Here is a 24,392-nt window from a genome sequence, read left to right as displayed (position 1 = left end):
GGCCCTGATGCCCTGTCCATGCACGGACACCGGCCCCGTCCAGCAGTAACAGGCAGTGCCAAATGGGTGCATCAAAGAAAGCACATTCCAGGACCAGATCTCCTTAACGCAGCCCCGGTTTCAGCACCGGGGTCCTAGTGCAGCTCTATCTGCTGGACGCCTGAGAGCTTTCTCCCATCTACAGGGGATTTCCTGCTCATTTGGGCCCCCTCAACCTGCAGGGGCCAAGTGCCTGCTACCTCATATGCCCACCTGCACCCCACTGGAGTGGGTGCAGAGAGGCCCGCTACGTTGCTCTTCATAATCCCTCTCCAGGAAGATCTCCTGGGTCCTGTGCCGAGGACAGGAAAAATGTTATCAAAGGATTGTGGGTCATGAGTGAGGTAATATATCTCCTGAAAAAAGAAGAAGAAAAAGGGGTCCTGTTGGGGAGGCTGAGCTTCATGACGTAAGTACTGGGATGAGGAAGAGAGACATGGGTAATGTCAGTTGGCTTGCATTTAAATGCAATCACACCTTCCACAACTACATGGAACAAGCAAATACAAGTCAACAGAAAGACCTGTGAAGTAGTTGTTCAGAGCATTCAATGGGTTAAATCCTTGTGCAGATTTATGTTCATCACAGGTTTGTTAATCCTGGCACAGCCAAATGAGCCTTTGAACCTTCAAAGTTGATATATTGGTTACCATTGAACTGAGCAATTCTAATATCTGTTATTTGCATTGTTTCCAAACAGCAAACATTGTGTCGTATATAGCAACACTAAGTACTACTGTTTTAACTCTAACTTGCTATTTGAGTTTTCATAGAATCTTAATATATATTTTCTTTTACCTTTAGGTACATCAACATAGAAAACCATATGTGCTTGCAGTGATTGCTTGCTTTCTGCCACTCAATTTAACTCTGTAAGTCACTATGCTGCGTGGTTTATACCGTCTTGGACTATTCCGCCAGCAAAGACCCAATGAACCCCCTTTAGACAAAGGCAGTATTCCATGGCTGGGTCATTGTCTGGCTTTGAGAAAAAACTTGCCCGCGTTTTTACTTAAGATGCAGAAGAAACATGGGGATATTTTCACAGTGCAGGTTGGAGGTGCCTGTTACACTTTTCTAATGGACCCTCTTTCTTTTCAATCAGTGGTCAAAGAAATTCCATCTAAGATGGATGGTAACGCAATGAAGTGCAAATGGTTAGTTAAACTCTCTGCTATGATAATACATCAAGCCTTGAACCTCTGTGTAAATCTACCAAGACCCACCTAATGGGCAGTGGTCTTGTGGACATAACCCAGGCAATGAGTGATCAATTTTAAAATGTGATGCTGCATGATGTTAATTCTGAGAAGATGAGCAGGTCCTGGCAACAGAGTGAACTTTTCCAGTTCAGTTTCAACATTATTTTCCATGCTAGCTATCTTGCGTTGTTTGGAAATTAGTGAGTCAAAGGAAGCAGGAAGCAGAGAAAAGGTCAAGAAAATTGACAGAATTATTTCAGAAGAATTATTTCATATGTTCCCCCCGTCGGCTTTTGACAGGCTTCCTCCTGAGGGTAAGCAAGAAGTTGAACGACTGAAAAAATACTTCTGGACTAAACTATCTATGAAGAACCAGATGAACAAAGAAAATATCAGTCGGTGGGTCACTGATCAGCAAACTTTTTTCACAGAAAACAGGGTGCCAGGCTATATGTTGGACAGGAGCTTGTTTCTGATTCTGTGAATATCCGAAAAAAATACTGGGTCTGCCGGCTTCTGGATTCTCCTGTTCTTGCTGAAGAATCCAGAAGCCTTAAAGGCTGTGAAAGAAGAAATTAATAAAGTCATTAAAGCATCTGAGCAGGAGGTAAAACCAGATGGTCCTCTACTGAACATCACTAGGCACATGATGTTGAAGACGCTGTTAGGCAGAATTATATGCAGTACCCTCTGGGAACACCATACACAATTAAGACTACAAGTGACAGTACAAATTCACCTTTGGTACAAGCCTGTACTACACAGTAAAAGTGGTAGCGATGGCTGAGCAGCCAGACTTATCTCAAGAGCAAGTCAGCAGTATCAATAGTTAGGACAGCAATTACTATGATTCAAACATACACTGACTCAAGGTTTCTGAGTAAAAGAATATACATTTATTTACACATCAGTTGTATAACATTTCACTAAAGTAAAGCAGTTCAAAAATCAAACTCTTAATGCACCACACCACTCCCAATAGTTTCCAGACAAGTAAAGCTCACAAAATGAAGTGGGAGCAAAATGGCACTCTGTTAATTTAAAAGGGAGGGAAAGGCAAAGTTAGGCAGAAATTGAGCAGCACCAACAGGTAAGTAAGCAAGGCAATCTAGAAAGAGGAACTACAGTGATGGAATCAAATTGAAAAGGCTTAGGGCCAAAGTCAATAGGAAAAAAGTCTTTTGCTCAAGATGACACAGTTTAGGGTAGTTCGCGGTTAAGTCTTTGCCAAGAGTTCCGAACAGAGTTTGATGGCAGAAAAGTTTGTTTAAAGAGTAGAGAAGGACAAGCCCTCGGATTGCAGAAATATTTCACACACTTTCACCGTGGCTGAACGAAACGCACAACTGGATTTTCACAGTACCTTTAAATGGAGAAGAAGCTGGAGCTGAGGCGGACGTTCCTGGCAGTTCCTGCAGGCTCACGGTTCCTGAAGCGACTGTCGGACTGACATGAAGTAGGAAGACTGGAGGGTCCTGCACTGCCCAGGGAAGAAACCAACAGCAGAGAAAAGCAACAAATAAAAGGTGCGCTCCTTAAAACCCAAGCAGGGTCCGACCTTCCTGGCTATCCGGCCCACTGTAGCTCTGTAAAGCGAATTCGACCAGAGGAGGGAGTCCTGGTTTGTAGTTTGGGGGAACTGGTTGGTCCCACCAGCTCAGGGGAAGAAGATTCCTGGAGGATCTTCTCTGTCGTTAGAGTTTGAAGATTCGGACCCACAGCAGGGCTTCACCGGGCGGTTTCAGTCATGGTAGGGGTCCTCTTCCGTCAGCTTCTCGTCGGTTCCTTCGATCCAGTGGCGACTCTGCCTTTCCAGACCCAGAGACCTGATTTTATGCAGTTTTCCCCCATTCACACAGCCTGGCTGTCAATCACACATCAGGGTGGCTGTCCCGCCGGGACAGTCACCACTGCCAATCAGATCAGAGTGCTACATGGGTCTCCAAGGAGACCCTGTGCAGGGAGTCCTAAACCCCTCCCTCACATCCTGTCCCCCTCAGACATACAGGCGCCTAAGGAGGGCTTCTGTGTAGAAGACAGCAAAAAGACAGTGAACTAAGGAACCAAACCTGGTTTGGCGCACAGAGAAAAACATGAGAAAGACGTTTTCTAAAAGAAATGGTGAATAAACCCAGCCGGAACCGTATAAAAATGTATATGGTCTAGCGGGTTTAAGTTCGAAGTTCGAGGCTACCAAGCCTAAAACACTACCAAGGTTATTCAAGATAACCGCAGTAGAAGAAATAGGGTAGTTACCACTGCCACCAGCCAGGTCTTGATGAAAAGGGAGCAAAACAATGCTACAAAAAAACCAGACAAAAAGGGATAAGTATTAACCCTTTCTAGTACTACTCCATATAAGATGGTTTGTACTGGGTCTGTGGATTTAAAAGAGACTAATAAAGTCAATAGCAACTTTACATGTTCTGGAAGACAGTAATCAGTCCCAGAAAATGGAGTCTGAGTTGGGAAGTCTAAAAGACAACCCTGTGTCACTGCACTGAAGGTGCTGTGTAACACACAGTAAAAAGATGATGCCTGTGGAGTAGGTAAGGCTCCACAGTCTATGAACACAAACATGGTATACACACACAGCAAAACACATGTAAGAGTGGGAAAAAAGGCTCACACTCTTATCAGGTAAAAAAAATAAATCTCAGAAATCCAGCAAAGCTGCTGAGGGACTCAGTAGGTAAGGGAAATTAGCCATTCTTGAGAATTCTCCCTAACAGACGCCTGTTCTTAACAGTGCAATGGAAGAAGCTCTGCGACTAACAGCTGCTCCAATGATTGTTAAAGTTGTGCTGGAAGACATGACTCTCAAGATGGCAGATGGTCAGGAGTACGCTATCCGCAAAGGGGACAGAGTTGCCATGTTCCCCTACATTGCTGTCCAAATACATCCAGAAGTCCACCCAGAGCCGTATCTTTTTTCAAATACAACCGATTCCTTAATGCTGATGGCACCAAAAAACTAGATTTCTACAAGAATGGGATACGATTGAAATATTTCACTATGTCCTACGGCACAGATGACACAATGTGCTCTGGTCGTTACTTTGCTGTCAATGTACTGAAGCAATTAGTATTCTTTATGTTGACCTACATTGAGTTGGAGTTACTTAATTCAGAAGAGGACACTCCTTTGATGGATCACAAGTGGGCGGGATTTGGCATCATGCCACCAATTCATGACATCCTGTTCAGATACCGATTTATTTTATAAATTGGAATCCTTTACATTTTTCAAAAATAGGATTCAAATTGAAAATCCTAAGATTTGATTTAATGGTGCAAAGCTAATTTAATGGTATAAGGACATGCTAATAAAACTATCCAATTAGTAAAATCTGAATGTACCTTGCTTTCAGATGCTATTAAATAGTGAAGGTATTTTATTCATATTTCCCCACACATTTTTTTTTTTTTTCGTTTTGCAAAGTCGCAAATAACATCAGGTTTTCTCTCTACTAGATCAATAATTCCTGGATCCAAAAATTGTACAGTGTCGTACGTTTAATGTTAAGGATTATTTAGCTGGTACTGTGTTTCTAGATAATCAGGGTCATCATCAGCAATGTACACTTACTTCAGTGATAATTCATTATAATTATTAATTATAATTGTTCTTTTATAACGCGCGTAATACCAGCGAATGGCGCGCTGCTTTGTCCTGCTTCCAAGACAGATGCGTTGCTCCTGAGGTATCTTTCCTCACCAGAATTTCCAGGTAAAGAAATGTCTGAAGATAATAACCATAAGAATTTAGAGCCACATCATGCAATGTAGTCCACATCAGTGCATTAAATGACTGTGCATATAGTACACACTGAAATGTCTTTGACTCTCCCTCTTATCATTCATTTGACAAATGTGAATATAACACTTCTCAATTGAACTCTTTGTACCGAAATTAAATGGAGGAAAGCTAGCCACACCAAGATCCAACCATTTGACTAGCAAGGTAGTGGCAGATCATGCTTCAGCAAACACCTAACACAGTGATTTACTTACCTGTATTGCTTCTTTCTATCAAGCATCAAGTAACATGTTCCAACATTCACCAAGGCATTTTTCATTTCAATGATTCTAACTTCCAAGCTTTAGGCTTAGCACAGCGTTCTACATCAGGCAGTTGCACTAACCCAATAATATATCATACGGTTTTTAACACACAGCTGTCACTGTATTCATTGTTTGCTAATCTGCAAGATATGAAGAGAGGAAATGGTGGCAGTAAAACTTTATTTACATTTTAATCATTACAATCACTAGTATTTTCTGCTCTCGAATACTGATACCGAGCTCTTCAGTACACTTTATGCCTGTACAAATTCTAACCTCTTGCCTTGTTTTCCAACCTAAGAGACAATGGGCATCATTACGAGGTTGGAGGTAGCCTTGCCGGTAAGAGCGGCAAGGCTACGTCCATACCGGCATGAAAGTCCGGCACTGCCAATGGGCAATTACCGGGGTATTCTGACCCCGCCGGACCCGGTAATTGCCCTTTCGCGGGTGCCGGTGCCGGTAGATCCCCATCCCCATTCCCATTTCAGCCACATAGGGCTCAATGGGAATGGGGATGCCTGAAGCACTGGCACCGTTCAGAACAGTGCTGGTCCTATAGGCATGCTGTGCTCGCGGGTGCCTTTCATTCCGCCAGGGCAGACCTGGCGGAATGAAAGGCACCCGTGGCACAGCTCGAAATTTGCCGGTCCGGTAACAACTGTACCGGCATGCATACCAGTACTGTCGTTACCGGATCGGCAACCTCGTAATGAGGCCCAATGTTTGACTTCAAACATGATGCAAAGTGGTCCAAAAACAGCCACCAACACCCAAGTGAAAATATAAAGAATTAACTAACATCTTTAAATGCAATCGCAAGAAGTTGTCAATGAGCAATAATAGTTTCAATTTACAAAAATGGAAATGGGGTGACCTCCAAAATGATTGCCCCCCCTTACTCTTTTGGACGTGTTATCCAAGTTGCGTGCAAGAGTCCTCTTAGCTAAATTGGAAGAATCGTGCGAGACAAAACAAATTGGAGCTCCCATCTAGGCTGGCTTTCGAAAGCTATATACACCACAGGCCAGATATTTAGACTAATTATGCACATTTGTAAATATGCCTCTATAAAGAACATGCCTCTATGTGTGGCATTTATAGATTTCCAAATGGCCTTTGATTTGGTGCCGAGAAACCAACTTGTAAAAGAGCTAGCTTTCCGTCGTTGAATAATTGACGCAATCCATTTGCTCTGCTCAAATCAATTTGTAGTGGTATGCTGGGCAGCACACAGAGAATCCACAGAGCAATATGATATCACCAGAGGAGTTAGGCAGGATGCGTGTTGGCCCCCTTTCAGTTTTCTCTATAAACGTAGTGCAATAAAAATGAATGAGGGGGAAGAAAGGATATGCCTTTACATTTGTTATTAAAATTCGTAACATTTTTCTGTTTGCAGATGATGCGATTTTAATATTCAAAACCCTGTGGGGTTGCAGCGGCTACTTCGTAGCTTTGTCATTAGCAAAAGGGGCAATGTGTTGACACATTTTCTGACGCAATATGAGGGACGAACGATTTTGCATGCAACGGAGATATACAAAACGCAGGCAATTAATGGTGCATCCTATGGTAGTGAACTTTGGGCCCATTGCAATGTAACATCTTTAGAGAAGGAAGACAATACAATACTTCCATCTAACGCTCCCTCGGTTGCCACAAAACATGAGCTAGGTTAACATATGTGGCAAAACTGAAACCAGTCTTGCACTGGTTAACATTGCGGGATGTTCTTGTGTTAAAACTATGTCTGAAGCATTCTGTGTGGTGGTAGCATTGCAAGGAACTCCACAACTCTCGTGGTATACCAATATGAAAGGAACTCTAGACAGAATGGTTCCCTGTGGATACAGAACACACTATAAATCTGTGGTAAAAGAGGCATTCGAGCAGTGGTTTATCAGGAAGATATGAGCCTCTCTCCAAAATGAAAGTCTGTCAAAAGAGTACCTCATTTTAAATCCTATTGTGAATTTCCAAAAGTACTTGAATCTACCATGTCGAAAGACTTACAAAACACTGATGATGAAAATGCATTTTGATACCCTAGCACTGAAAAATTGTGTTGCTAGATTAAGTAAGGATGTATCGAAAAACTGTGAATTTTGTGGTATCTGGAAAGCGGATCTTTTACATATTTTACTTCCATGTCTACACTGGTTTATAGTTAAAGATTCGAATACAAAGTTTCGAAATGCAATACTTTCGAAACAAAAGGACTGAAAAAAAATCGAATGCACTTTTTTTTTGGGGGGGGTCCCTGCGAAATCCCTGTTTTTTGGCCAAAGACCACTAATTTTACCTATACCAAAACCAAAACAAAAAAAAATACATAAAAAAAGGCATTCAGTCTTTTTTTCGGTCCTTTTGATTGGAATGTATTGCATTTGATCCTTTTGAATTTGAAATGATGACCGAACACCGTCCACACTATAGCTCTTTTACAAAGCTTATCAGCAAATTTTAATAAGCATAATACAAGATTTACAAATGACGCACTTCATCACTTAAAAACAAGGCAAAATGAGAATGAATTGCGATAAATTGCAATACATTTTTATTATTTCTGGAAAATGCCTTGTATTTCCGAATAACATCTCAGAGAGTTGAGCAGGGTATAGATACTCTAAATTTTCAAAACCCTATATAAAAGCTTTTAATATTGAGATTTTAGGATACATTATTTCTGTATTTAAATGCTGCAATATTTTTTATAAAGTATGTGTATTTTGTGAAGTAATGAAATTTGATATGATGTTTTTATCCCTTGAATAATTGCATGGATCATCTTGTCTTTACATTGACTTTTCAGCATATTGTATTTTCTTTTTTTGTGATTTTTGATTAAATAATATTTATTGAGATTAGTATAAAAAAGAGCAATACAACAATGCATATATCAATTTAGTTACACGATGATATTAGCCTGGAGTCAACACCTAGGAGTGAATAATGACAGGAACTGATGATAAATGAATTACTATAAACATACTTGAGACTAAAGGCATATATCATATTCAATGAGGTCAGCATTTTTAGAACAGCTGATTGTTTTTTTTTTTAGCAAACAACGAAAGACGAACATGTGGGGGACAGACAAGGGAGACAGTGAAGTACCCCCTAGCTACAAGGCAGAATTCTACCCATCTCATAACAGGTCATCATAATTGTGGTACTTGCCAAAACTACAATGCAGGCTCACACATAATTGGATTACTAAAAGATAATGAAGATTTTCCAATTGTGTGTGATGGAAAGTCTTGATTCTATTAAAGGCACGGAAGCGAGCATTATGCTTCTCTTTCTTTTATATTAACTCAAGCGCGAACATTAAACAAACAAATAAAACGTTCTTCTACTGCATTTCCCATGAAACTAGGGAGAAAACATGTAGTCCCTTCCATAACACGTGACCAAGTCCTCTAATCAGGGCAGCCTCCTGGCTAGACCTGCTCCACTCTCTTTGTCCCTTCCTCTTTCTTTGATGCTAAGCTGCACCTCTTCTTCCGCTATTCACTCTCCACCTTGCTGTAACTTGAAGGTCAACCTCTTCTTCTTCTTCTATGCGGCTTCCCTTTAGTTCCTAAACCAAAACAACACTCTGCATTATTCTTAAACCTAGCCGTATGTAAGACATAAGAAATACATTGTACACTGTCTATCAATTACCTCTCACTACATAACAAGCTACAAGCCAATTACTAAGATGCTTGTTTCTATGTTCAGTATTTCCTGCATTACTTCACTAGTTCGCTGTTCTGCACAGCTGACTAGCATCATACAACCTTTCTTACAAAGTACATAGTTGCGCATAAGGGCGGGATAATGCTTAACTCCATGGGGGTCATTACGACTCGGGCGGTAAGGGATTACCGGTACCGGTAAGGGCACCGGTACTGGTAATCCCTTACCGCACTATTACGAGGTCCCTTTGCGGGTCCTCCCTTAACGAGGCGTTAAGGACGAGACCCGCAAAGGGACTTTGGTGCTAATAACGGTACCGCAATTTGCAGTACCGTTATTAGCGCCTTGCCCATTCCCTTTGAGCACTATGGGGGCTCAAATTGGAATGAGGAAGGGCCCTGGTGAATGGGGAATTACTGCCCCCGCCAACCTTGTAATGGGGCAGTAATACCTCCATTCACCAGGGCGGAGTCGGTATGGGTTTGGAGGCAGTCATGGCACTAATAGCGCCATGGTTACCTCCGAACTCGTAATGACCCCCCATGTCTTTAATAGAATGAAAGATTTACATCAAGATCTCTTGGAAAATCTTCATTCTATGTCAGGACGGTTTGAGATAAAAAATCTCTAATACCCTCCAGGCGCACTCTCACGTGAAAGGCTTTAGATGCATCGTGCCTCTTGCTGAGTGCGCTCTGAAATGACTTATACATGCTTGCACTAAAGATCAGCGTACCCATCGCGCCAGGGTGGGCAAAGAGACTGGTTTATGTGGTTGCTGATGATTGCCATCATCAGTTGGCCCCTACTTTACATATAGTTGTATCTGAGTCATCATCTTAAATTGCCTATAATTATGTTACTTAACAACAGTGAACTGGTAAACGACATTGTAACAAACAACAAATTGTGTTCACATCCACAGATTAGTTAATGATACAAAACAGGTTATGGACTGGGGCTGGCTTGCCTCCCATGTCATCAAAGGCCCAGTCACAAGGGGGGGGATACTTGTTTTTACGTTTCTGCTCCAGATACTGTTTTGTCTCAGCCTTACCATCCGTATCTCATTATTTCATGGCGGTTTATCATCCGATGGGTGGAGCATGTCCATTATCAGTGTCTTCCATGCTTTATACGCAGGTCTAGCATCGCACCCTGGCCTGGACACCCCGACCTCCCACACTCTCGTCTCCGCTTCTGCCCAGTGTTCCAGTTCTTTTAGCCATCTGGAATACTGCGGGCTCGATGGAGCTTTCCATGCCATTGCAATAGACCTTTTCGCTAATATGCATACCATTTCCATAAATTTAACAACATGTCTAAATTTGCTTATTCTCGGGTAGGATCCTAGCAGGCATTCTTTCGGCGTCCAGTTATATCTTACTACCCCAGTACACCTGCTGGCCCGTTCTATTTTGGCCCAGAAGAGTTGTATTTTAAAGCACTGCCAAAACATGTGTAACATTCCTGCTTCATCCGGGCGTGTTTTGGTGCTGAAGCTAGTTATTCTGCTTGGTGTCATATAAGTTTGATATAGTACATTTAGTTGTATCAGCCTGAACCTGGCGTTTCTGGACACCTCGCGGGGGTACATTAGTATTCTCTCCCATTCTTTTTCAGTTATGTCAATCTCTAGGTCTACTTCCCACCTCTGCTTCAGTGATTCACTCCTAGGGTTTGGTCTGTCCAGCAACTGGCCGTATACTCTAGATACTGGTCTCCAGCCCTCCCCCAGGTTGTGTATCAGGGTAAACAGAGGATCTGCCTGTGGCTCTTCAGGCCAACACTCCCATTGTTCTCTTGCCACCCTGGTGATCCTCTGGTACCATAAAAACTGTCCATTGGGAACACCTTCTTTTTCATGTAGTGACTCAAAGTCTTTAAAAGCGCCCTCCTCATACATATCTCCCCAGGTGTATATGCTGTGTCTTTTCCAGTGCTGTACATTATCAAGGTCCAACCTGGTCTTGCAAATGTCAGCTGCAAGCGGGGTCTCAGGTGAGTAGGGGTGTTTGTGGTTTAGTAACCTCTGCACTGTCTTCCATATCTGCCTGCCCAATTCTACTATCATCAGCGCTCTTCCCAGGCACCCAGGTGGAACCCACAGTATTTCTTTTAGGTGCACTGGTGTCACCAGTTGTTTTAGCAGCCTCGTTTCCGTGCTAACTTCATCTGCAAGCCACTTGGCCACGAAGCTGAGTTGTGCTGCTAGGTAGTACCTCTCCATATCAGGAAGTTGTACCCCTCCATCCTTGTATGGCATGGTCAGTGCAACCAGGGATATTTTGTGTCCGGCAGGCCCCCATAGGAACTCTCTCAATACCACTTCTAGTAAGCAAAAAAATGTTGCCTTAATGTAGTAGTGAACGTTTTGGAAGTAATAGAGGAACCTAGGTAACACTATCATTTTAACAATGGCTACCCTGCCAAGCAATGTTAATGGCAGTTTGGACCAGAATTTCATGGAGTTCCTCAAGCACCGCTGTTAGTGAAAATTCTCCAGAATGGCTAATTTCCCTTACCTACTGAGTCCCTCAGCAGCTTTGCTGGATTTCTAGGATTTTTTTTTTTCACCTGGCAAGAGTGTGAGCCTTTTTTCTCACTCTTACATGTGTTTTTCTGTGTGTGTGTTTAACATTTTTTTGTGTTCATAGACTGTGGAGCCTCACCTACTCCGTAGGCATCATCTTTTTACTGTGTGTTATACAGCACCTTCAGTGCAGTGACACAGGGTTGTCTTTTAGACTTCCCAACTCAGACTCTATTTTCTGGGACTGACTACTGTCTCCCAGAACATCTAAATTTGCTATTGACTTTATTACTCTCTTTTAAATCCACAGACCCAGTACAAACTATCTTATATGGAGTAGTACTGGAAAGGGTTAATACTTATCCCTTTTTGTCTGTTTTTTTTGTAGCATTGTTTTGCTCCCTTTTCATCAAGACCTGGCTGGTGGCAGTGGTAACTACCCTATTTCTCCTACTGCGGTCATCTTAAAAAGCCCTGGTATTGTTTTAGGCTCTCTTGGTAGCCTCGAACTTAAACCCACTGGACCATGTACGTTTTTATACGGTTCCAGCTGGGTTTATTCACTGTTTCTTTTTGTAAAGGTTTTTCTCGTGTTTTACTCTGCACGCCAAACCAGGTTTGGTTCCTTTTTTCGCCGTCTTTTCACCAGCTTCTGCACAGAAGCCCTCCTTAGATGCCTGAATGTCTGAGGGGGACAGGATGTGAGGGAGGGGTTTAGGACTCCCTGCACACGGTCTCCTTGGAGACCCATGTTGCACTCTGATATGATTGGCTGTGGTGACTGTCCCGGCGGGACAGCCACCCTGCTGTGTGATTGGCAGCCAGGCTGTGTGAATGGGGGATAACTGCATAGAAAGCAGGTCTCTCGGGCTGGAAAGGCAGAGTCACCACTGGATCGAGAGAACCGAAAAAAAGCTAACAGAAGAGGACCTCTACCACGACTGAACCTCCCGGTGAAGCCCTGCTGCGGGTCCGAATCTCCAAACTTCGACGACAGGGAAGATCTGCAAGGAATCTTCTCCCCTTGAGCTGGTGGGAACAACCAGTTCACCAAAATGCTCGCCCGGCCTCCCTCCTCTGGTTCTGGTCAAATTTGCTGTACAGAGCTACAGTGAACCAGATAGCCAGGAGGAACGGACCCTGCTTGCGTTTTAAGGAGCGCACCTTTTATTTGTTGCTTTGCTTTGCTGCTGGTTTCTTCCCTGGGCAGTGCAGGACCCTCCAGTCTTCCTCCTTCTTGTCAGTCCAACATTCGCTTCAGGAATCGTGAGCCTGCAGGACCTGCCTGGAACTTCTGGCTCAGCTACAGCATTCTTCTGCTTTAAAGGTACTGTACTAACCCGGTTGTTCGTTTTGTCCAGCCGCGGTGAAAGTGTGTGAAATCTTTCGCCAATCAGAGGGCTTGTCCTTCTCTCTTTTTTAAAGTAACTTTTCGTCTGACCAACTTCATTCTGAACTCTTGGCAAAGACTTAACCGCAAACTACCCTGAACTGTGCGATCCTCTGCAAAGACTTTGGTCCATTGGCTTTGGGCCCAGCCTCTTGATTTGATTTCCTCACTGTAGTTCCTTTTTCTAGATTGCCCTGCCTACTTACTTGTTGGTGCTGCTCAGCTTCTGTCTAACTTTGTCTTTCCCTCCATTTTTATTTCTGGAGTGCCATTTTGCTCACACTTCATTTTGAGCCTAACTTGCCCAGAATCTATTGGGTGTGGTGTAGTGTATTAGAAACGGGATTTTTCAACTGCTTGATAATAGTGAAATGTTTAATAACTGATGTGTAAATAAATGTATATTCTTTTACTCAGAAACCTTGAGTCAGTGTTTGTTTGAATCATAGTAATTGCTGTCCTTTGTGTAACTATTGATCCTGCTCACATTACTCTTGAGATAAGTCTGGCTGCTCTGCCATCGCTACCACTTTACTGTGTAGTACAAGCTTGTACCAAAGGTGAATTTGTACTGTCACTTGTAGTCCTAATTGTGTGTGGTGTTCCCAAAGGGTACTGCATATAATTCTGCCTAACAACCGCACTGCATCCTCCGTATTGTGCTTATGAATCAGTACCAGCGTATTCCAAATATTCACTCCCAAGTATCTGAACGAGTTCAATTGCCATTGGATCCCTACATTCAGAAGGTCTCCCTCCCCTCTGCCCGCCAGGCCAGCCACTGGGTATATGCAGGATTTGTCTTTGCTAAAGCTGATTCCGGACACTTTCGCAAAATGTTCTAATATGTCTAGGATCACTGGGACATTTAGGCGTGGGTCTCGCACATACAATAATACATCATCCGCATACAAAGTGGTCCCCCATATGAAGTGGTCCCCAAAGCCAAACTCCCTCAAAACAGCAATTAACCACTCCCAATAAATGTATTTGAAAGCCTTTATGGCATCTAGAGAGACAATCGCGTACTGGTCGTGCATATCCGCTGTTTGTGCCACTATATGTGGTAATCGCCTCAGGTTTGCTGTTGTATTCCGACCTGGGATAAATCCATTTTGGTCTTTGTTTACTATAGACCAGATGACCTTTGACAGCCACTTAGCTAATATAGTGGTTAGTATTTTGACATTGTAGTTTAGAATTGCCAGTGATCTATAGGAACCGCATTCATCTATAGGTTTTCCGGGTTTGGGTATTGGAATAATCAGTGTCTCCCTCATGCTACCAGGGAGCACCCCTTTCTCGTATGCTTCAGTGAACACTTCCTGTAGGATCGGGATCAGCTCTGAGTCATATGTTTTGTAGAACTCTGGAGGTAGCCCTTCACTCCCCGGGTCTTTCAGGTTGCCAGGAACTTGATTGCCTCACTTATGTCACTGATCAATAGTTCCCCTTCCAACGCATCCCGGTGCGCATCAGCCAGTTTAGGGAGGCCTATTTCCTCTAGCACCTCTGATATTTCCCTGTGGGGTATTGAGGTGTCATGACTATATAATTGGGAGTATAATTTTTTGAAGGCATCGTTAATCGACCCCTGTGATCTATGTATCTGGCCGACATCATCTTTCATTACTGCTATCATGTGTCTCAGGGTCTCTTTCTTACACAACCACAATAGCAATCTGCCAGGTTTGTCTCCTTCCGAGTGTGCCCTAGTAGTTTTCACTGTGTAGTCAAACTTCGCTAGCCTTCCCCATGCATCCCGGCAGCTTCCCCTGGCTGACGCCAATTCCTGTTCCCCTTCTTTCTTTTTCTGGACCTTCACTTCCATATACTTACCTCACCTCTCACTTTCAGTGCTTCCCACACTGTGCTCTAGTCTTTCACACTCCCTACATTGTGTTCTGTGTATTCCACTATTGTGTTCCGGAACCCCACTCTGAAAGCGAGGGCCGTCAGTGCATCTGTTGGCATGTGCCATTGTGGTATTGGAGGTCTAGGGCCACACATCCTCCATTCCATAGGCAGCTGCTGAGTGGTCTGAAATTGATCTACCCAGATATTGTGCCGCTTCTACCAGCGGAAGATGGGCTTTGTCTATTAGCAGGTATTCTACCCTAGTGTATAGCCCTTTAGGGTGACGAGTTGTATGAAAACTCTTTTCCTTGCGGGTGCAACTCCCTCCATAAGTCTGCTAGGTCTACGTTCTTTATCACTGTATTCAATGCTTTGGGGGCAGCCATCCCTCTTTTCACGGGTGGTACAGATCTGTCTAGTTCTAGGTCCCTGACACAATTAAAATCTCCTCCCCAAATGAAAAAGCTGTCTTGATAGGCGGCTATCCTGGCGGACATGTTGCTCAGATGTGTTGGGATCCTGTGGTTGGGGTTGTATAAGTTGACTATGCAAACTTCTAAATGCTTAATGCTCCCGGTGAGTATTAGAAATCTTCCGTCTGCGTCCGCCTCCACCTTCAACAGGCAGAAGGGCACAGTGTCGTCTATCCATGTATACACTCCCCTTGCATATGTGGAGTATGGTGCTCCATATCCCTGCCCTCCCCATCTTTCCTGTAGCTTTTGTAAGTCGTCTGCTGCCAGATGAGTCTCCTGTAGCAGCACGATCGAAATCTGCTTTCTTTTTAAAAAGGATTTAATTCTATTCCTTCGCATGTAAGTGCCATTCCCTCTCACATTCCAAGTCAGCACCTTTATACCTGCCGCCATATGCGCATTTTCGCAGTCCCCTTCTCAGCCCATTCATGCCCATGCATCCCTGGGTCAGGCCTCTTAGCCCCTTATCCTTTCTTGTCCCAACCCCTGTTTTTACTGGTTGTGCCTTTTCTCATTACTTCTGTTGCTGTGAAGGACAAATAACTTAACAAACAACAATAAAACAAAATGAACCAACTGCGCCCAGCAGTTGCTCTACATGAGCAACGCTCAGGCGCCCCGTGCCGTTTTTGCCCATCCGGGCCATCATGCGCAGGTTGTGCGGTGCCAGCAACAGGCCAGCACCAGTCCGTTCGCAGGATGCGTCCACCAGCCCAGGTCTATTGTCCCAGCAGTGCACCCGTCCAATTCAAGTTCTGCATCTTGGCAGCAGAGTGTTCTGTAGCTTCACTGACAGACATCCCCTCACTTTCAGTTTAACTGTCACAACTGCCCGTCTCTTACTTCTTTTTCGGTGTGCAGAGGCGTTGGTTACTTTACAGTCTCTTCCCCTTTGTCTAGGTTATGTTCCAGCCACATGGTGGCCACTGCCAGTGACAGCATGACCCTTGTACAGTACTTTGAGTCTAGACGGGTACATCAGCATGTACTTGAGATTTAGTTGCCGTAGTTTGGCCTTGATCGGGACAAAGGAGTTTCTTGTCCTCTGCACTGCCGGCGTGTAGTCCGGGTAAATGGCGATTTTGGCGTTGTCTCTTGTTATTATCTCCCCTCCTTCTTTTGAGTATCTTAGTATGATTTTGCGGTCTTGGAAGTTCAGGATCTTGGCTATCATTGGGCGGGGGGGCGACCCCAGAGGTGTTTTTTTCTGTAATGCTCTGTGGGCCCTTTCCACCACAAATCCCTGTGATAGTTGCCTAGCACCGATTTCTTTTTGCAGTAGTGTTTCAACAAAGTTTGTGGGGTTGGGGCCTTCCATTCCCTCCGGAATCCCCAGTAGGGGCACGTTGTTGCATATAGCTCGCCCTTCAGTGTCTTCCGCTAGCCCTTCCAGTGCAGTGTTTCTTCTTTCTAATTCTTGCACCCTGGTCTGCAGGTCTTTCAGTGTTTCGGTTGTCACCGCTTGCCCCGTCTCAGTGGCCTTCACCCGTTCGGACAGGTTGCGCATGTCTTGTCTTAGTAGTTGCACATCCTCTTTAAACTCACCTATTTTAGTGTCTATAAATGATTGCAGCGCAGCTATTGCTTCCAGCACTTGTTTGTCTTTGTTGTTCTCATTCTGAGCTTCTTGTGCTGAGCTTGATCCATTGTTAACTTGTGCTTGCTCTCGCGGCTTAGCCACCACAAAAGAGTCCATAATTGTGTTCTTGTTCTTTTCTTTCGCTAGGGACATTTCCTTATGACCCCCTCGGGTTGGGTGCCGCCTGTGGTCCAGGGATGTGACTGTTTGGGCACTGTATTACTGTGCCTCTATGCGTGTCCCAGCCAAGTGTGACTTTTTCTTTTGTGGGTGGCATGTATCAACACTACTTTGTGTTACACAGTCTAATTCTTGAGCAAGTGTTGCTGCCGCCCAAGGTCCTCCTCCAACCCAGTTATAGCCTTCGCTCCACCTATTGGTTCTTTGTAAAGGGGGTCTGGAGAGTGAGGTCTGTATTCAATGTAGCCTCCTTTGTAAGTGTCGGTTGTTTGCTATAGCAGGATTCTTATTTCCACTCTTGGTTGCTCCTCATCTTCTCTGTGGGTAATGTTGCTATGCCCTATAATCAATGTCTTCTTGTGTTGGTGGGTGCACCCACTAGGTGTGTGCTGCTGGAGCGCCAGTCGCCGTATAAACCAGCTTGTGGTAGTGCGGGGGTTTGACGTAGAGTTTGGCGCCCTCCCCTGCTCTGGCATTAGTTACCTGCAATCTATTGGCTTCCTTCGCGTTCACTTCTGGCCTTGTCACTGTTGGCCCAACGTTTTACAGCAGTCACGTTTTATCAGCCTTTTGGGAGTTACGGTGCATATTACATGAAACACGTGCCAGTGAGGGTAGCTTGCAGCTGCCAACGTGCTGGGTCTCTGCACCTCAGTTGTGTTCCCCATTTTAGTTTCTATGCACCCAGCCTCTATGCTAGTCCTCACCCGACCATGTAGCCTGTGTGCGCCACTATGGTGGTACATATACAGTCTGGCGCCCCCGGTGTAAGCGTCGCCGGTGCCGCAGCTCACTCTCCTAACCCCAGCGTCGCTATCCGCTGTGGCCCGCTCGGCCTTGATGGTACTCACAGTGCGTTGCTCCCCAGGTAAGGGCCACCACTCTCGTTGCTTCCGCGTTGTTGGGCCGCCCCAGCCTGTTCCAGCTCTCTTGTTTTCAACACTGTTCAGCGTTTCAGGGTTTGTAAACATTGTGTAGGTAATGTGCCTCCAACGTTGTATTGTGTGCGCTCAAAGGGGTCAATGTTCGCACTTCACTGACTCATTCGTCCCCCAGGGGCACCTGCTCCTCCGCTCACCCAGTCAGCTCTCAGGGTACCCAGTTGCTAGGCCTCGTTTCCAATGGCAGGTCCAGCATCAGCCGTCGCCTTGGTGCCCTCGTTGGTCCGTCGGCAGCCTCCTGATACCAAGTAAGGCATTATTTCAGTTTTGGGGCCTCAGTGCTCAGCCGCCTCTCCTTTCTGTGTCTCCGGTTTATTGCCTCGAGATGGGCCGCATCTCTCCAGCCGCGCACCTTGTTCCCAGCAGTTAACGGTGTATCAGGTACACCGATAGACCTTTGCTTCTTCCGCCCAGTACGTCGTTAGGGGCAGCTCCTCTTCAGTGCCCCACTGGATTCGCCAGGTGAATTGTCGGTTTCTTTATTTGACAGGTGCCAGGCTCAGTATCATGGACAGGGAGCTCTGAGCGTTTAGTGTGGGTTTGAATCGCTCTGCACTTGGGTTGTGGCCTGCCCCTCCCCCTGCTTGTGTTTAGATCGCACCGCCACCCGCCATTTTTGCTTTCCAGGGGGTCAAGTTCAGAAGCCTTGTTTGGTTAAACAGTGGTTCCGATTTTCGTCGGGATTTCGTCCACTACAGGCAGAATTGCTTCCCCTTCGCTGGGGTGTCGTCTGTTGTTAGCTGATTTCTGCTATTGCCAGATTACAGGATCGTAGACAGGATCTGGACGGGAGCTCAGCCCAGGCACCTCTCTACTCCATGAGCTCTGGCCACGCCCCCCCTTGTGGGCCTCCTCATATGCTCTCAGGCGTATAACTGCACATAGTTTAGGATGATCAAGAAAGTAGGAATACACTACTTCTCTAATTTGCATCTAAGTATGCTGTGAAATTCAGAGGACGGCTCTGTCTGGGGAGTACGACCTGTCTCCTAGATCCAAGGCTGAGACGTCTGAGACCCTTTTACATGATATTAGACAAAACAATGTTGTCAGCTTACCAGATAAGGGTATAACTGAAGGAAGGCCCCTACCGTTAGGAACTGGAGAACAAGTGCAAGAAATATACAATGCAGATGTTCCTAACAGCCATAAAGTTAAAACGATTCAAGTGTATACTCCACCAGATAAGGCCATGTATGAAAGGTCTTTGTTCTCTGGCCATTTACAGAGAAAATCCAGCACTACGTTGATGTCCAAAAGTACCTCGTAACGTGCCAGAGTGGGAATCCTTAATCAAATGCCTTTAAGCATCTGGAAAATTAGAGGGTGCCTCCCGCTGGCGAACCACTTGCTAGGTTGTGACTCACTGATATCGTAGAGCCATACACATTCACTCTGCTGTAAGCTTTTCCTTCTGCTGCTAGTGATGTTAATAAATTCACAATTTCCACTCTATGTGCTGAAAGGTGATATAGCTGCCTTTGCAAATAGTAGCTACTCCACACACCCCAGGACTCTGCATAACACCTGGCAGTAGAAGGGACCCATCTGCTTCTGATGAAGTCGGAATCCCTTTGAAAAAGTCTTGGGACTACCCATCATGCCCTAAAATCCTGCTCTCTGGAATCACAGGGTGACACTCCTCTCTAGGATTCTTCAGAAGGGAGGGAAACCTGGGGAAGGATTGAAAAAAACGAGGACATTTCCAGAAGCACTGGAAACCAAACTTGAGAGGTCCGAAACGGGGCTACCAGCACCACTTCTGCCGGTTCCTGGGGACTTTCACCAGTGCCTTGGCTATCAGAATGAAGGGCTGGGACACGCAATTCATCCCTGGAGTCCAGGCATGAAGGAACGCATCGAAAGCCATCGCCTCTGGATCAGGTATCCAACTGAAGAGTCTGTGTAGCTGCGCATTGAAACGTGATGCAAAGAAATCCATCCGTAAAGGACCCCTTCGCTGATTAAGACTCGAGAAAAACATCCTTGTCCAACTTCCAGTCTCGAAGTCCAGTTGGCTACCACATTTGATAGCCCTAGGAGGTATTCTGCTATTAATGATATTTATCTATCTAGGTAGTAGTGCCAAATGTCCTTGGCCATCTTTGCCAGTAGTCTCGATCTTGTACCCCCCAGGTGGTTGATGTCCCGCGGTGCTGTTATGGTCTCCGTCTTTAGCAAGATACAAAAACCCACTTTGTCCTTGGCAAAAGGCCACACTCGAAGGTGCCTGCCAAGAGCTCTAAGCAGTTTATATGAAGGCTGAGATCCTGCCCTGACCATTTCCCTCCTGTGGCAAGGTCTCTGCATCTGGTTCCCCAACTCTATCTGCTGGTGTCTGACTCTATCACTAGGTCTGGAGCTGACCCAAAAATTGCACTGCCTTTCCCCTCTTTCATGTGGTTCCACCACAATAGAAGCTCTACTCTCACTACAACAGATAGTGAGACTTGCTTAGTGTAAGAGATGTTCCTCCTTAGGTGGGTTGCTTTCAGTCTATGGAGAGCTCTGTAACGCAGGAGGCCCGGGAATATGGCATGTATCTAGAGGCGTAGACAGGGTAGGGCCTTAGTGGGCAAGGCCCACCCAGAAATGGCACATGCCCGCGTTGCTCTCGGCGTCGGCAGTGCAGTGATTTGTTTTTTTTTTGTTGTTGCCCCGCCTCCCTCCACTCCACGTTGCTCAACGAAGGAGGTACGCTCACTTTTTTAAAAAATTGGCGTGCACTCCTGATGCACTAGTTGTTAGGCAACTACTTTTTGTGCCAAACACGCTGTACAGCGGCTCAGGCCCTCCCTTTCCGAGGTGTGCCAGTGCCTTGGATTCCTTTGCGACTGCAGCCCTGCATGCCTGCCTGCTGCTCCCTGGCCCTGCTCTGTGCTCTAGGCTGCTGCGCTGCACTCACCGAAGAAGACTCTTCTGAAGGTAAGCAGCACAACGAGCCGAGCGTTAGTAATACTCTCTGTATGTAGTATATGCCTGCGGGTCATGGGGCATGCAGGTGCGTGCGTGTTTGTGTGTAGGTTTTGTTATGTGTGGAGTGTCTGATATGTGTATGTGAACGTTGAGTGACTGAGGGACTGTAGCTGCGGTGTGTGTACTGTTAGCAGAATTAGTGTAGTGTGTACAAACAGGTGTGAGCGTATGTGTGCACAGGTGACCGAGTGTAAGTTGGCATCTACGCAACACTTATCCGTAAGGATACATACTGCATAGATACCAACGTTTCACAGTGGGCTCAAGGGTCAGTTATGTGTTGCCACACTCCAAAAATGTGCATAGCTCCCACCACCGCACTAAAAGGACAAATGTGCGGTGAACTCACCATATTTCAGTGTGAGTTATGTTTGCAGGCTTACGGCCATGGTCATGACAAAGCAGGGAATATAAGGGTGCCTTTAAATTAGGCAATAACTGCTAATACAGCATATGTGAGTGTGAGGAATACAGCATAATCTTCTTTTACAAAACTTGATATTACTGATGTGCTCAACTTGCAATGTTCACGCAGTATTGAACTTCTTTAAAGCAACAGCGCTGTCCTGCAGCAGTCCATCAGGGTGAGCAAAATTCAACATTTCTGTCACATGAAAATGAATGGCCGATTGGTAGAACCCACAGGCCCCTTCTTCAGTTCTCTCCTTGGTAAAACTTTTTTTTTTGTTGCTCTGGGGAGGACGGTTGTGCAAAAATGTCACCCATTTTGCAAGTGTTGACGTTAGGCGCATGAACATTTCAGCAATGTAAGGGGATGGAATATTTGAAGCGCTCTGATTGGCAAAAATGGCTTTCATTTTAGCCATCTGCACACATGAAAAATACTGGTGTATGAATTGGCTACATTTTTCACATGCCCAATGGAAAGTTACACAATATTTGTTCCGCCCCCTACCATGAGTTCTGAAATTACCCCTCTGGTCTGGTTCTGCTTACATCCAGTTTCAAAAACAATATTGAAGTGATACCATTTCAATAACTCTGTGCAATGCATACACGACATGCTGGCATTTCTAAAGAATTAATTTTAATATCTAACTTGTGTTGCCTTTAGATGGCAGCAGCTCGCCAGACCACACTGTACAATCTGCATGCTATGCGAGTTTACAAATTCAAGCAGGTTGCATCTAAGCTTCTTAAATAGCAAAATGAGGCCTGTCATCAATGTCTGAGCCTGTTTTTTTGCACAAGGCGGTGGGATTCCTTCCAAATCATAAATCATAAACCTTCTAAGGGATGAATTGATTACTTTAGTGCCACATTCGCCAGTCATGGTTGCAGCTTTTCTAAACTTTAAGGTAACATTTCCCAATTCCAGACAATCTAATTACCTCACCCTTGACAACTCTTCTGCCCGTAGCGCCTCATCCAATGTGGTACAGAGCTTCTTTTTGGCTGGATTTAAACATAAATGTACTGTTTGTGCACCAAATCTCAGGAAAAGTCACTTCTGCTAAGAGATGAACATACTTTATGTAATGCAATCTCAAAGCACAGAATAAAACTGTTCTTCAGTAAATGACACATTTTTAGTGACAACAATCTGACTGCGCCACGACCAAGCCATGGCAGTACCTGAAACAATCCTCCAAAACGTTTTAATGTTTCAGCAAACTGCCAAAGAAAAAGTATAGGAAGAAGATCCAGCATCCATAAAGACCACAATCCTGTATGTGACCATATGAGATTAATTCTCCTAGTCCACCAACACTACACACAAATTACAGAATACACACTGACAACCAGGCGGGTGCACTCCTAGAAGTGCCCTACTGTTCAGCTGGATTTTCAGAACCAACCTAGTTGGAGTGTTCGGAGTTAATGAAAAAATACTTGACATCTAGGTCTAGCCAACCCCCTCTATCAAGGTAAAGCAGACTGCAGGAGATATGAGAAGTATAATATTACAGTTAACTGAAATCAAATAGAATAGTCAATACAGAAGTACACACATTTACTAATCTATAAACCTTTAATTCTAAGCAAATAAAGTAAGTCTAGCAGTTATCACCAAAACACACACATTTTACACAGTTGGTGATCTCAAAGTGGTATCACCCAAACTGTTAGGAAAGATCTTGATAATATTCCTTCCATTGACTTCAGTGGAACCAGCAGGTATTGGCAATGGTTTAAACCCTGTACCGATTTTTGGTGACAAGTTAAGTTGTTCGCTTTACTTCCCTTAGGCAACTCTCATATTTTGGGAACACTTGTTAGCCCATATCGTAACAGGAATGCAGAGGCACCGGAGGAGTCGACAATGTGGGCCGTAGCCACCCTATGCATCCATCTCAATCAGGCCTTATGATAAGCATCGCAAGACAGACCGCATCTGCCCAGGTATTAGCCTTTACTCACTGGAAAATGAAGAACTCCACCACATTGGATCACAGCTGTTCCCCGTCCGGGGCACAATCCACCTACCTCCACTCATCTGCAATAAACATTGCTCGACCACACCCAACCGAACACACATCACCACCTGCAATTGAATACAGCTGAGTCCCACGAAAAATTTGGTCCAGCTGTTTCACATTTTGTCACGACACCCATTCTCTCACCTGCTAACCACAGGCTGCTGTTAGAGACCTACACACTCCCTTCCTACCTTTGTACTTGCTAAAAATGCACACATGCATTTTAGAAATCCTTTCTTCACCTCTCACATCTCTATCTATGGTCTTCTGAGGGGCGTTCATCTCAACAGTTCTTTGAGGCCATTCCAATGGCAGTAGGTGCTATACAAATAACATACACCATAATATAACATCTTGAGGAGATGACAATTGCCATTCGAAAAAGGCAGAGTTCCTTTTCATTTAGTGTTTTGTATTATTGTTTAATAACATACGTAAGTGTATTTGCCTGAATATATGTGATGGTTATGTAGTTGACATGTGCTTACCTTGACTGACCAGCACTTCTTCTTGTTAGCATCAGTCTGCATTGTACTTTTGAGTTACCCTTTGATACAGTGCTAGAAATAGACAACATGTATTGGGGAGTGCCCCATCCCCTCCCTTCGTGCATGGGGGAGAGGGTAGTAGGTGGGGGTGCAGGTTGTCAGTGGTGTGGTTGGGGTTCAGGGGCAGAGGTAAGTGTTGAATGTGGGTGCCATTAATATCAAATGTTGGCTGTTTTGCATAAAAAACAGAGCTAATTTTGGGAACACAAGAATTACCACCGATTTATGTCTGTGATATTAATTCAAATGTGCATTTCTTCTGAGCATGCATTGCACACTTTGCATAATGGTCATTTCATCTGTCAGAATATTCACCATGACAGTAAAATGTGTGCAAAACATGAGACAATTATATATAGCCTTCAACCATTTCACTGATAGAGTGTGGAAAATACTGGTAAGCAAAGGATGACTTTCAGATGCAGCTTGTTAAGGCGTTGCACATTGTTGCTCACTACAAGCATTGAGACTTCAAAAG

General features: G+C 44.6%; 1 pseudogene; it reads left to right on the top strand.

Moving 5' to 3' along the window:
• The first annotated feature begins 921 nt into the window (after positions 1-921).
• On the top strand, positions 922-4,467 carry LOC138568789 (7-alpha-hydroxycholest-4-en-3-one 12-alpha-hydroxylase-like; annotated as a pseudogene).
• Positions 4,468-24,392: the final 19,925 nt, after the last annotated feature.

Source organism: Ambystoma mexicanum, chromosome 2q, assembly GCF_040938575.1.
Source record: "Ambystoma mexicanum isolate Mex_15411 chromosome 2q, UKY_AmexF1_1, whole genome shotgun sequence".
Lineage (NCBI taxonomy): Eukaryota > Metazoa > Chordata > Amphibia > Caudata > Ambystomatidae > Ambystoma > Ambystoma mexicanum.
This window is presented reverse-complemented; position numbering and strand designations above follow the sequence as displayed.